Genomic DNA, 11136 nt, shown 5'->3' with positions numbered 1-11136 from the left:
TATCTCTGTTTTGGTACCAGTACCATGCTGTTTTGATTACTGTAGCCTTGTAGTATAGTTTGAAGTCCGGTAGTGTGATTCTTCCCACTTTGTTCTTTTTGCTTAGAATTGACTTGGCTATGTGGGCTCTCTTTTGGTTCCATGTGAAGTTTAAGGTGATTTTTTCTGGCTCTGTGAAGAAGGTCATTGGTAGCTTGATGGAGATAGCATTGAATCTGTAAATTACTTTGGGCAGTATGGCCATTTTCACGATATTGATTCTTCCTAACCATGAACATGGAATGTTTCTCCATCTGTTTGTGTCCTCTCTTATTTCGTTGAGCAGTGGCTTGTAGTTCTCCTTGAAGAGGTCCTTTACGTTCCTTGTTAGTTGTATTCCTAGGTATTTTATTCTTTTTGTGGCAATTGTGAATGGAAGTTTGTCCTTGATTTGGCTCTCTTTAAGTCTGTTATTGGTGTATAAGAATGCATGTGATTTTTGCACATTGATTTTGTATCCTGAGACTTTACTGTACTTGCTTATCAGTTTCAGGAGAGTTTGGGCTGGGACGATGGGGTCTTCTAGATATACAATCATGTCGTCTGCAAATAGAGACAATTTGACTTCCTCCTTTCCTATTTGAATGCCCTTTATTTCTTTTTCTTGCCTGATTGCTCTGGCTAGAACTTCTAGTACTATATTGAATAGGAGTGGTGAAAGAGGGCATCCTTGTCTGGTGCCACATTTCAAGGGGAATGCTTCCAGTTTTTGCCCACTCAGTATGATAAAAAATATGGAACGCTTCACGAATTTGCATGTCATCCTTGTGCAGTGGCCATGCTAATCTTCTCTGTATCATTCCAATTTTAGTATATGTGCTGCCAAAGCGAGCACAACATCAGCAACTTTTAAAATAGTGGTAAGGGCTGGGAATAACATTAAAACAGGATAAATGATGATAGGGACTGAGGGCTACCAGGAATTGGGCAGACAGGGAAGGCATCTTGGAAGAGGTGCTTTTGAGCTGAGACTTGACTGATGGGAAAGGGTCAGCAGTGTGAAGATCCCAGTGGAGAGCATTCCAGGTGAAGGAACCTGTAAGCACCGAGGACTGGGCTAAGGCTGGAATCAACTCGATGTAGTATTCAAAAAATAGGAAGGTCATTGTGGAATACTGTGTCTTTTCATGGTGGGGGTTGTCGCTTTGTTTAAAAAAAATAAATAATCTCAAATACTTAACCCCTTCTACTTCATTATACTTTTGAAAGAAGCAGTGTATCTTAGTGCAGGTATTGATTGACTTACGACCTATGCAACTTACGACCATTCGACTTTACGACCACAATCGCTAGCCACGACTGCTCTGCGTCTGGCAGTGCAAACATTGCCCAGCTGGGCGCATGACAGTGCGGACCAGCTTCTGGCAGCACTACCATCTCCACGTGCACCATTTCAACTGTACATATAGCCTACTCAACTTACGACCAAATCGTGTTACAACTGGTCTGCCAGTCCCAATCGTGGTCATAAGTCAAGCACTAGCTGTAGTGAAAAAACTTGGCTTCTGGGGGCAGTTTACTTAATTCTACAAGGGCATAATTTGGCCCTAGATCAGACCACCTGGGTTCAATTCTAGCTAAGTGACATGGAGCAATTTACAGAATCTTACTGTGCCTTGTTTGCCATAAAAAGGAGATAAGAATAGTCCTATTGCGCAGAAATCATTTGGTGATAAACTGGGATAATGAACATAAAGTGTTTACCAGCATAGATAAAGTACCCAAAGTATGTTGGCTGTTATAATCCCTTCCTTGTTTCCTCTATAAATTTATTTTCTTGATCATTGTTGCCACCCTTTTATCCCACCAGCCACTCATTGAACAGAATTCTAAACATAAAGTAGAAAATAGTTTCTCAAGAATTTTATGATTTGGGTGCCATTGAAATCTTTGGAGAGTTATCAATGTAATCTAATAAAGGAAGTGTTAAATGTAATTTAACGGTGTCACTTAAAATTCTCATTCAATTGATTCTAGGCCCTGGAGAATTCTGTCTCCAGGGGTTACAATATAATATAGTATTCCACCATCAAACTCGTCCTCCTTTTCCTGTTTTTTTCACAGCTTTCTACCACCCATTCATGTTATGCATTTACTTATTTTGTTGCTTAACTTGTAAGAATGTAAGCTTCATGAGAACAAGGATTTGGCTTGCTTGTTCAATGAGCCATCCCCAGTTCCCTCTGATAGTGTTCAAATAATATAGCTCAATAAAGTCTTGTTTACTAGATTTATGTCTCTACACACCCCTAAAACATATACCAGGAAATGGGTCTGCTAATGAGTCAAAGAACCTTAGTTCTAAAAGTATCCCTTAACACAGGCTGAGTGCCAGCTTCTCAGTGACCCAGGACAGCAATGATTCTCCAACAGGAACTGATCCAATAAATGCAAAACATTACATAAATTTATTACTCACTCATTCCCTCAACAAATATTTATTATGTCTTGACTTTATGCCAGGCAGAGTATTAGATGCTGATAAACAAAAGTAAATAAAACAGAGTCCCTGGAGAGTACAGTCTTGTAGTTAATCACTCTAATTCTTATAAAAAGCAATATTATCTGTGCTTATGAATCTGAAGACTAGAACCTAGAGAATAAATAAAACCTTCTGGCAATGTGCCTGTGAGTGGGCAGTCAGGAAATGTTGTTCCTGGTCTGACTCATCCCTTCTCACACCACTCTTAAGGTATTGGTGGTTTTCAGTACTATTCTATGCCATTCTACAGATGGCATACATACATATCCCATGATATACAACAGTTTCTCACTCATTCAACGCATGCATGTACACACACATGCCCCCCAATGTAAAAACTCTCATTCAGCACCAGAATGAATGCTACGGAACAAAGAAACTGAATACATAAATATATTTATGTACATATTTGTACATGTGTATATTTATAATTACATACCTATACATACATATACATATATGTACACACACACATCTTTCTCTCTGTCAGAGATTCAAGGATAGGTTCCCATCCTACTTTTTTTTTGTCTAATAATTTACTCACATATAGCTAAGTTTTTCTTGGATCATAATGTCAGATGTCACTGTCTTTAGCCCTTTCTGATTTTAACACTGGTTACCTAAATAAACCTGTGGTATAGACTCTTTCAGACAATTGATTCCACAGCCCCTGTTGCTGAGATTTGACTATCTTAGAAACATATGATTTTTTTTTCTGAAGCAACTGTAGATTCCTTTGAGAGTTGTATGTTGGAAAGATTAAGCTCTCCAGTTAGACTGCCTGGGTTCCCCCATCCCTACTGCATGCTAACTTGGGCAAAGTTACTTAACCTCTCTGGTATATGGTTTGCTCATCAAAAAACTTGAGTCATAATAATACTGTATAGGGTTAATGTGGAATTAAATGAGCTAATTCACAGAGTGGTTAGCAAAATTTCTGACACATTTCAATTGCTTAATAGAATTTGTTGATTTTCTTTTTCATATTTCCTCTCCATTGCATCTATTATTGGCTAATCTAGACAGAAATTAAGCCATTACTGAATTTCACAAAAAGTCTTCTTAATGCTATGGTTCAATGGATTTTAAGGGCAGGGTTAATTCTCCAAATACATAAAAATAACCACATTTAATCAAAACCACAATAAAATACCATCTCACACCAGTCAGAATGGCTACTATTAAAAAGTCAAAAAAACAACAGATGCTGGTGAGGTTGTGGAGAAAAATGCTTTCACCCTGTTGGAGGGAATGTAAACTAATTAAACCATTGTGGAAGATAGTGTGGCAATTCCTCAAAGACTTAGAAGCAGAAATACCATTTGACTCAGCAATCCCATTACTGGGTATATACCCAAATGAATATAAATTGTTCTATTATAAAGATACATGCATGTATATGCTCATTACATAACTATTCACAATAGCAAAGACATGGAATCAACCTAAATGCCCATTGATGATAGACTGGATAAAGAAGATGTGGCACATATACACCATGGAATGCTACGCAGCCATAAAAAGGAATGAGATCATGTCCTCTTTCAGGGACATGGATGGAGCTGGTGGCCATTATCCTTAGCAAACTAACACAGTAACAGAAAAGCAAATATTGCATGTTATCTCTTATAAGTGGGAGCTCAATGCTGAGAACACATGGACACATGGGGAGCAACACACACTGGGGAGAGTGGAGGGTGGGAGGACAGAGAGCTTCGGGAAGAATAACTAATGGATGCTTGGCTTGGGTCCTGGGTGATGAGATGATCTATGCAGCAAACCACCATGGCACATGTTTATCTATGTAACAAACTTGTACATCCTGCACATGTATACCTGAACTTAAAATAAAAGCTGGAAATTTAAAAAAAAATCACTGCATTTTATACCACAAAATATTAATATAGAACACTGAAATTATAAGAAAGTTCATTGAGAAAAAGCAACAATTATTACAACACTTTGTGAAGTGATTTAGCATGATTATATTTTATAGTAACAAGTAACCAGGTAGAAAATTAAAATTTTAATCAATTATCTAGACATCCAAGCTGTTTTTTCCCTTTATTTTTCATCAAGGTACTTACAGTTATATAAAGACAGACTCTTGGTCTTTGATCTTCCTAAAATTTTTCTTAACTATTTTTCTCTTTCCATTCTTTCCTATTTGAAACTAAACTTCTTGGCAGTGTAAATCACCTTCTACTTTGCATGTAATTTTGTTTCTTGGATAACAGAATAAATGGGTCAAGCTAAGCCCCAAGATTAAATGGTCAAGCAAAGTCGTCTTTCTGATTTTCCTGAACTCAAAGGCTTGAGAGTCTACTTTACAGAGTTGTTATAACAGAAGACAAAGGAATTCAGAGAGAATGATCTGACTTTGGTTTGTCCTTCTGATATGGTTTGGCCCTGTGTCCCCACCCAAATCTCATTTCAAATTCTAATCCCCACGTGTTGAAGAAGAGTCCTGGGGGGAAGTGAGTGGATCATGGGGGAAGCCTTGCCCCTTGCTGTACTTGTGATAGAGTTCTCATGAGAGCTAATGGTTTAAAAGTGTGGAACCTTCCCCCCTCACTCTCTCTCTTTCTCTCCTGCTACCATGTAAGATGTGCCTTGCTTCCCCTTCGCCTTCTGCCATGATTGTAAGTTTCCTGAGGCCTGCCCAGACATGCAAAACTGTGAGTCAATTAAACCTCTTTTCTTTATAAATTACCCAGTCTCAGGTAGTTCTTTACATAATAGCAGTGTAAGAAAGAACTAATGCACTTTCCTTCTGAGAATGATGTTAAATGAGCCGAGTTCAGAGTTTGTTACCAAAGTTTTATCTGGCCATCATAGTATAAAGTGTTCTCTCTCCCTTCCTCTTCCTTCCCCCCATACCTCCCTCCTTCTACCACCATCACTAATTACCAAAAGGATTGTTTAAAAAAAAAAAGGTCAGTCATCAGTCATCCAAAGTCTTTCTTATCATTACCTGGTTCCTTAGTTCCCAAAGTTCACTTGAGATAGTAAAATGAAATACTGGTTAGCTTTGTGGTCTTAAGAAAGTAATGGAAACATTCCAAACCTCATACATCTTATTTATAAATTATGCATCATAATAGGATCTAATTTACAGGATTGATGTGATAAATAAATGAGATAATCTAGCACATTGTCTAACAGAAATAAAGGATCAACTGAGCATATACAATCATTATTATTACAAGAATTATGTAATAGTTCTATAAAAAGAGAGAGGGTATAGGCAAATGAAGAAATTATGGATTTTAAACAAAGAAAAACTTTCCCTTTAAGTAAAGAAAAAATAAACATAGACTCAATCCAGAGAAATGACATTCAGAAGAGCAGTGGTATGAGAGCTTGAGAGTATGTTTATTTCATTGTCATTCACTGCGATATTTCACAGATAAGTAATAAGGACATACTATGGGTCATTATTTTATTATGAGTCACTATTATTTTAGATGCTGGCAAAATGGTAATGAATAAAGCAGACAGTGAAAGGAAAAACATTTTAAATAAATAACTTTGATTAGCTATAAAAATTGTGAAGAAAATAATACAGGACAGTGTTATAATGAAAGATTGAGTGGCCATTAAATACAGTGGTCCAGGAAGTTAAAGATTTGAAGGATGTAAGGTCATCAGCCATACAAAAACAAGGGGAGAGGATCTTCTAAACAGAGGGAATCACAAGACAAAGGGACCTTAAGCAGTAATGAGCTTACTATGTTAGCATAAAAGAAAGCAGAACAGTGTGGCTAGAGCTTAGTTTGCAAGAGGAAGAATGATGAAGCCACAGTCAATATGGAAGGTAGGGGCCACGCCATGTATGGCCTTAAATGCCATGATGAAGAACTTGACTTTATTTTCAGTGTAATATGAAACCTTTGCAGGTTTAAAGTAGGTCAAGGACATTTTTTTTTTGAGCTATTTGGCTGCTGTGTAGAGATAAATTACAGGGAAGCAAGAGTAGGAGGCAAAAATACCAATAGGAGGCTATCACAGTTGGTAAACAAGAGAGGACAGAGGCTTGGATTAATGCAACAGCTGAGAAGATGGAAAGAAGTGAATAGATATTCCATCAATTATTTTGGATCCAGAGTTGATAGGATTGCTACTAAATTGGATAAGTTTAAGTATGGTGTCAATGAGGGAAATATGAGTGGCATCCCTGTGATGAAGGCTTGACTTGCTATGTAGGCTTATAGATAGCAAAGAAAAGGATGAAACATTACCTCCCAACCTACCAGCTGTCTCCATCCCAACCCACCTACAACCTTCTCAGCCCCATTCCAGTCAAGTCATCTAAGCAAAAAGAGGTACAGTCAAGCTATGAGTATCTTCTCATCTTCATTCCACAAGTCACTCATATCTGTTACTCTGTTCTAGACTAAGATATAAGTACTTGTTATACAGTAGCAAGCAAGACAGACATGCCTCTGTTCCAGTGCAACTTATGTTCTAATGGGAGAAGTTGTAATGTAAAAAGTAAACATAACAAAATATCAGGTGCCTACAACTACTATGGTAAAATAGGGATAGAATAATATGTTAGTAACTGTTAGATTGCTACATTAGAATAGATATTCAAGGGCCCCTATTCAGGAGTATCAGAATTCTGTTTGAGTAAGATTAACTTTGAGTTGTATATCATCCATCCATGGGGTGACAGCAATTAGGCCATGAGTACTGGGAAGAGAAAAGAATGAGGGTTATAGATGGTATTTAAAGCCATGGCCCTGGGTGGTTATTAAGAGAAAAAGTAAAAATTGAAAATAGAAGGAGGCCCAGGACCAAATATTTATTGGCCTGACTTCCTGGTCAGCAACCTTCTCCACTGCTATAGTACAGAAGCTTTTAAATCATTGATTGTATTTTTAATTTGAGTATTCAATGTTTTTATTTTATTAACCTAAGGTTTTCATTTGTCACTATGGCATAGTCTCACAATTTTCAAAAAATCAAAAAACAGCAGATGTTGGCATGGATGCAGCAAACAGGGAACACTTCTACACTGCTCGCGGGAATATAAACTAGTTCAGCCACTATGAAAAACAATGTGAAGAGTGAGGAAATTTTTAAAGAACTAAAACTAGAATTACCATTTGATCCAGAAATCTCATGACTGGGTATCTACCCAGAGGAAAAGATGTCATTATTCGAGAAATATACGTGCACACATATGTTTATAGCAACACAATTCACAATCGCAAAATTGTGGAATCAACCCAAATGTTCATCAATAAATGAGTGGTTAAAGAAACTGTGGTATATATATACACATATGATGGAATACTACACAGCCATAAAAAGGAATGAATTAACAGCATTTGCAGTGACCTGGGTGAGAATGAAGACTATTATTCTAAGTGAAGTAACTCAGGAATGAAAAAACAAACATCTATGATGTTCTCACTGATATGTGGGAGTTAAGCTATGAGGACACAAAGTCATAAGAATGGACTTTGGGACTTGGGGGGAAGAGTGGGAGGGTGGTGAGGGATAGACTACAAATATGGTGCAAGGTATACTGCTTGGGTGATAGGTGCACCAAAATCTCACAAATCACCACTAAAGAACTTACTCATGTAACCAAGTAAGATAGACACACCTCTGTTCCAGTGCCATTCTTACAGGAGTAAGGTGATATCACATTGTGGTTTTGATTTGCATTTCCCTGATCATTAGTGATGCCAAGCATTTTTTTATGTTTGTTGGCCATTTGTATATCTTCTTTTGAGAATTGTCTATTCATGTCCTTAACCCACTTTTTGATGGGATTGTTTGTTTTATTCTTACTGATTTGTTCGAGTTCATTGTAGAGTCTGCATATTAGTCCTTTGTCAGATGTATAGATTTTGAAGATTTTCTCCCACTCTGTGGGGTTGTCTGTTTACTCTGCTGACTGTTCCTTTTGCCATGCAAAAGCTCTTTAGTTTAATTAGGTCCCCAATATCTATCTTTGTTTTTATTGCATTTGCTTTTGGGTTCTTGGTCACAAAATCCTTACCTAAGCCAAATGTCTTGAAGGGTTTTTCCAATGTTATCTTCTAGAATGTTTATAGTTCCAGGTCTTAAGTTTAAGTTGTTAATCCATCTTGAGTTGATTTTTGTTAAGGTGAGAGATGAGGATCCAGTTCCATTCTCCTACATGTGGCTAGCCAATTAGCCCAGCACCATTTGTTGAAAAGGGTGTCCTTTCCCCACTTTGTGTTTTTGTTTGCTTTGTCGAAGATCAGTTGGCTGTAAATATTTGGGTTTATTTCTGGGTTCTCTATTCTTTTCCATTGGTCTATGTGCCTAAATAAAAAGCACAGAAAATAAGAAAAAAGCCTAAAGATACGGGGAACATAGCAAAAGGGTCTAACATATATTTAATTGAGGTCCAAGAGGTATGACAGAGAGGTAGTGAGCAATATCCATATTTGAGGAGATACCAGCTGAGATTTTTCTAAAATTGATTAAAGCCACTAAACTACAGATATATGAACTGTTGTTAACCCCAGTCAAGATAAATGTTTTAAAAAATAACAATGCCTAGGCACATCATAGTAGAATTGCTAAACAACAAAACAAAATCTTAAAAATAGAGACAAACACTACTATTAAAACAAAAACAGGGGAATTGGGGGAAGATGGCCAACTAGGAACAGCTCAGGATTGCAGCTCCCAGTGAAAGTGCAGAGGGTGAGTGGACGCCGCATTTCCAGACGGATTTTTATTGCTGACAGACCAGGAGATTCCCAGGCGGAGGAGCCCATGGGTCGCCAGCGCAACTGTTTCAGCCCACGTGGCTGCTTTGCCGGCGCCCTGGCACAGCGGTTCTCCGTACAAAAGACACTAGTCCGGGTGCCCTCTTAGCTGGCGATTGGAGCCCTGAGACAGCAGAGTCGCTCATTCATCTGAAATAGTGAGCCAGGCCAGGAGATTCCTAGGCAAAAAAATGGCCAGGAATCTCAGCGCCGCTGTTTCAGCCAGCTCAGTGAGTCGCAGCATGGGAGATCCTGGCGCCTTTTCAACAGGCGACTGGAACACTGGGAGACAGTCGACCGTTCAACAACAACAACAAAAAAAGACTCTGAGTCAGGGAGCCAGGTGATCAGGATCGGCTGGTCCCACCCCCCCACACACACATACACAAAAAACCAGTAATTGAAAACGCTCTGGGTTGAGAGTTTCACAGCAAGCACAGCTGAACTCGGGACGATCTGGCTCTGTGGGGGAGGGGCGTCCACCATTACTGACACATTCCACCACTATGGAGACAGTCTGACCATCACTGAGGCAGCCCGCCGTTGCTGAGGCAACCTACCACTACAGAGAGAGTCCGCTATAACAGAGGCGGGCCACCATTGCCAAGGCAGTTCTAGCTATACCCATATAATCAGGACTGCAGGGAAGTTCACATGGCAGCTGGGCAGAGCCCACAGCAGCTCAGCAAAGCCTCTGCAGGCAGACAGTGACTAGGCTGCCTCCTCGCTGGGCAGGGCAGACCTGAAAGAAAAAAAAAAGGCAGCAGTACAACGGAAACTCATAAATAAAGCCCTAACTCCCTAAGACCAAGCAGAATAAAGGACAGAGCACCTGGCGAAAAAAAAAAAGGGGGGGGGGAAGTTTATGAGTTCTGCTGTAGCAGACCTAAATGTACCTGCCCAGCAACTCTGAATGAACAACGGAGCTCACAGCTCAGGAATTGAGCTCCAACAAAGGACAGACTGTCTCCTCAAGCAGCTCCCTGACCCCCATATATCCCCATAAAGGAGAGAACAGACTGACATTTGGCGGGCATCACACTGGGACAAAAATAGCAGAAGAGGAAACTGGTAGCAATCCTTATTGTTCTAAAGCTGCTGCAGGTGATCCCCCGGCAAGCAGGGCCTGGAGTGGACCTCAGCAGTCCTACAGCAGAGGGGCCAGATGGTTAGAAGGAAAGCTAAGAAAAAGAAATAACTTCAGCATCCACAAACTGGAAGTTCACTCAGAGACCCAATCTGAAAGTCAGTAACTATAAAGACAACAAATGGATAAACCCACAAAGATGGGAAGAAACTAGCACAAAAAGGATGAAAACACCCGAAACCAGAACACCTCTCCTCCTAAAAGGGATCACAACTCCTCACCAGCAAGGGAACAAGGCTGGATGGAGAATGAGTGTGATGAAATGACAGAATCAGACTTCAGAAAGTGGGTAATAAGAAACTACAGTGAGCTAAAAGAATATGTTCTAACCCAATGCAAAGAAACTAAGAACCTTGAAAAAACATTTGACTTAAGGCTAATGAGAATGGGCAACATAGAGAGGAATATAAGTGAATTGATGGAGCTGAAAAACACATCACGAGAACTTCGCAAAGGATGCACAAGTTTCAACAGCCTAATTGACCAAGCAGAAGAAAGGATATCAAGGTCGAAGATCAACTCAATGAAATAAAATGAGAAGGCAAGAATAGAGAAAAAAGGGTAAAAAGGAATGAACAAAGTCTCCAAGAAATATGGGACTATGTGAAAAGACCTAATCTACGTTTGATAGGTGTACCTGAATGGGACGAAGAGAATGAATCCAAGCTGGAAAATACTCTTCAGGATATTATCCAGGAAAACTTCCCCAA

The 11136-nt window shown here is 39.2% G+C and overlaps 1 protein-coding gene and 1 non-coding gene across 12 annotated transcripts in view; one reads left to right on the top strand and one right to left on the bottom strand.

Moving 5' to 3' along the window:
• The window catches only part of PPP2R2B (protein phosphatase 2 regulatory subunit Bbeta), a 499440-nt gene that overhangs the window by 42779 nt on the left and 445525 nt on the right, over window positions 1-11136 (top strand). The gene's annotated exons all lie outside the window — the stretch shown is intronic.
• On the bottom strand, window positions 768-874 carry LOC119468768. The gene has a single exon (XR_005197527.1). It is a non-coding gene; the product is annotated as a U6 spliceosomal RNA (small nuclear RNA).

Source organism: Cebus imitator, unplaced genomic scaffold (genome assembly GCF_001604975.1).
Source record: "Cebus imitator isolate Cc_AM_T3 unplaced genomic scaffold, Cebus_imitator-1.0 Scaffold489, whole genome shotgun sequence".
Classification (NCBI taxonomy): Eukaryota; Metazoa; Chordata; class Mammalia; order Primates; family Cebidae; genus Cebus; species Cebus imitator.
Note: the sequence above shows the minus strand (reverse complement) of the source record. Positions and strands in the feature narration are given on the sequence as shown.